The following is a 3791-nucleotide window of genomic DNA, read 5'->3' as shown; positions in this document are numbered from 1 at the left end:
GCCAATAAAATGGACAACCACAAAGAAATGGACAAATTCTTGGAAAGGTACAATTTTCCAAGACTGAACCAGGAAGAATTAGAAAATATAAACAGACCTATCACGAGTAATGAAATTGAAACTGTAATTAAAAATCTTCCAACAAACAGAAGTCCAGGACGAGATGGAATTCTCAAACATTTAGAGAAGAGCTAACACTGATCCTTCTCAAACTCTTCCAAAAAATTGCAGAGGAAGGAACACTCCCAAATTCATTCTACAAAGCCACCATCACCCTGATACCAAAACTGGGAAAGGATATCACAAAAAAAGAAAATTATAGACCAATATCACTGATGAACATAGATGCAAAAATCCTGAACAAAATACTAGCAAACAGAATCCAACAGCACATAAAAGGATCATACACCATGATCAAGTGGGATTTATCTCAGGGATGCAAGGATTCTTCAATATACACAAATTAATCACTGTGATATACTACATTAACAAATTAAGGAATAAAGATTATATGATCATCTCAATAGATGTAGAAAACATTTTTGACAAAATTCAACACCAATTTATGATAAAAACTCTACAGAAAATGGGCATAGAGGGAACCTACCACAACATAATAAAAGCCATATGTGACAAACCACAGTGAGCATCATGCTCAATGGTGAAAATCTGAAAGCATTTCCACTAGGATCAGGAACAAGACAGGATGTTCACTCTTGCCATTCTTATTCAACATAGTTTTGGAAGTCCTAGCCACAGCAGAGAAGAAAAAGAAATAAAAGGAATACAAATTGGAAAAGAAGATGTAAAACTGTCACTCTTTGCAGATGACATCATACTATACATAGAAAATCCTAAAGATGCCACCAGAAAAGTACTAGAACTAATCAATGAATTTGGTAAGGTTGCAGGATACAAAATTAATGAACAGAAATCTCGGGCATTCCTATACACCAACAATGAAAAATCAGAAAGAGAAATTAAGGAAACAGTCCCATTTACCATTGCAACAAAAAGAATAAAATACCTAGGAATACACCTGCCTAAGGAGGCAAAAGACTCCTACTCAGAAAACTATAAAACACTTATGAAAGAAATCAAAGATGACATAAACAGATGGAGAAATACACCATGTTCTTGGACTGGAAGAGTCAATATTGTAATAATGACTATACTACCCAAAGCAATCTACAGATTCAATGCAATCCCTATCAAATCCCTACCAATGGCATTCTTCACAGAATTAGAACAAAAAATCTTACAATTCGTATGGAAACGCAAAAGACACCGAATCACCAAAGCAATCTTGAGAAAGAAAAACGGAGTTGGAGGAATCAGGCTCACTGACTTCAAACTATACCACAAAGCTACAGTAATTAAGACAGTATGGTACTGGCACAAAAACAGAAATATAGATCAGTGGTACAGGATAGAATGCACAGAGATAAACCCACACACATATGGGCACCTAATTTACAGCAAAGGAGGCAAGCACATACAATGGAGAAAAGACAGTCTCTTCAATAAGTGGTGCTGGGAAAACTGGACAGCTACATATAAAAGAATGAAATTAGAACACTACCTAACACCATACATAAAAATAAACTCCAAATGGATTAAAGACTTAAATGTAACACCAGACACTGTAAAACTTTTAGAGGAAAACATAGGAAAAACACTCTTAGACATAAACCACAGCAAGATCTTTTTTGACCCACCTCAGAGAGTAACAGAAATAAAAACAAAAATAAACAAATGGGACTTAATTAAACTTAAACGTTTTTGCACAGCAAAGGAAACCATAAACAAGACAAAAAGGCAACCCTCAGAATGGGAGAAGATATTTGCAAATTAAACAACAGACAAAGTATTAATCTCCAAAATATACAGACAGCTCATCGAGCTCAATATAAAAAAAAAAAATCCATTTAAAAAATCGGTAGAAGACTTAAATAGACATTTCACCAAGGAGGACATACAGATGGCCAAGCGCACATGAAAAGATGCTCAACATCACTAATTATTAGAGAAATGCAAATCAAAACTACAGTGAGGTATCACCTCATGCCGATAAGAATGGCCATTATCAAAAAAACTAGAAGCAATAAATGCTGGAAAGGGTGTGGTGAAAAGGGAACCCTCCTGCACTGTTGGTAAGAATGTGAATTGATACAACCACTATGGAAAACAGTATGGAGGTTCCTTAAAAAACTAAAAATAGAACGACCATATGCCCCAGCAATCCCACTGCTGGGTATATACCCTGAGAAAAACATAATTCAAAAAGAGTCATGTACCATAATATTCATTGCAACACTATTTACAATAGCCAGGACATGGAACCAACTTAGATGTCCATCAACAGATGAATGGATGAAGATGTGGCACATATATACAATGGAATATTACTCAGCCATAAAAAGAAATGAAATTGAGTTATTTGTAGTGAGGTGGATGGACCTGGAGTCCATCATACAGAGTGAAGTAAGTCAGAAGGAGAAAAACAAATACTGTATGCTAACACATATATATGGAATCAAAAAAAAATAAAAATGGTATTGATGAACCTAGTTGCAGGGCAGGAATAAAGAGGTAGACATAGAGAATGGACTTGTTGACATGGGGTGGGAGGGTGAAGCTGGGGTGAAGTTAGAGTAGCATTAACATATATACACTCCTGAATATAAAATAGTTGGCTGGTTGGAAGCAGCAGCATAACACAGGGAGATCAGCTCGGTGCTTTGCAATGACCTAGAGGGGTGGGATAGGGAGGGTGGGAGGGCGGCTCAACAGGGAGGGGCTATGGGGACATGTGTATGCATATGGCTGATTCGCTTTGTTGTGCAACAGAAACTAACACGGTATTGTGAAGCAATTATACTCCAATAAAGATCTATTAAACAAGTAAATAAATAAAAAGACACATTATTTGCACATATCTTATATTCTTGAGGTAGGTTATGCTTCAGGCAAGGACTGATCTAGCAGGTCAACAACAAAGGGCTATCTCTTTTATTTCTGACTCTCTACTTTTCATTCCATGATGTCACCTTCATTCTAAAACTGACTCATTCTATATCTAAAGATGGCTGCCTGTAGCTCCTCAGTTTATAAGCTTGTTTGTTCATATTTAGTGTGTGAGAGAGAAATTCTTTTTATGTATCTTCATTGAAATGAGAGGAAATTTTCTTTTTCAGAAACCCTCAGCAAGTGTTTCTTCAAATATAAATAGTTCAATTTTTTCATATGTTCATCTCTGGGCCAAAAATATTATCTCTAGAGGGAGAGGATACACTAATTGGCTTAAGTCAATTGAGGTCCTCTTGGAGATATATCTGGAAGTGGAGTCAATCCCACCCAAATCTTGTGACTGAGAAATTCAAGTCCTGTTAGGATGAGAGAATGAAAGCAAGGGAGCAAATAATGAATGACCACTACAAGTCTGTAGAGGAAAGGAGGGACTAAGTAGTACCTTTCTATAACTTTCCTGAAAATTACTTCTCTCAACTGGATGGCGCATAATTTGGAGGTCATACTTAAAAAAATGAGAGTGGAAGGCTATTATTCTATATTGCTGATTGGTAATAGATTCATTTACTTTAGAGACTAAAGGAGCATGTAAGAGCATTGACTTTCTTATGACATATAAAAGTCTATGTGTTCCCTTTTCTCCACACCCTCTCCAGCATTTATTGTTTCTAGAGTTTTTGATGATGGCCATTCTGACCGGTGTGAGATGATATCTCATTGTAGTTTTGATTTGCATTTCTCTAATGATTAATGATGTTGAG

The sequence above is a fragment of the Physeter macrocephalus genome, chromosome 21 (genome assembly GCF_002837175.3).
Source record: "Physeter macrocephalus isolate SW-GA chromosome 21, ASM283717v5, whole genome shotgun sequence".
Taxonomy (NCBI): Eukaryota; Metazoa; Chordata; class Mammalia; order Artiodactyla; family Physeteridae; genus Physeter; species Physeter macrocephalus.
This window is presented reverse-complemented; position numbering follows the sequence as displayed.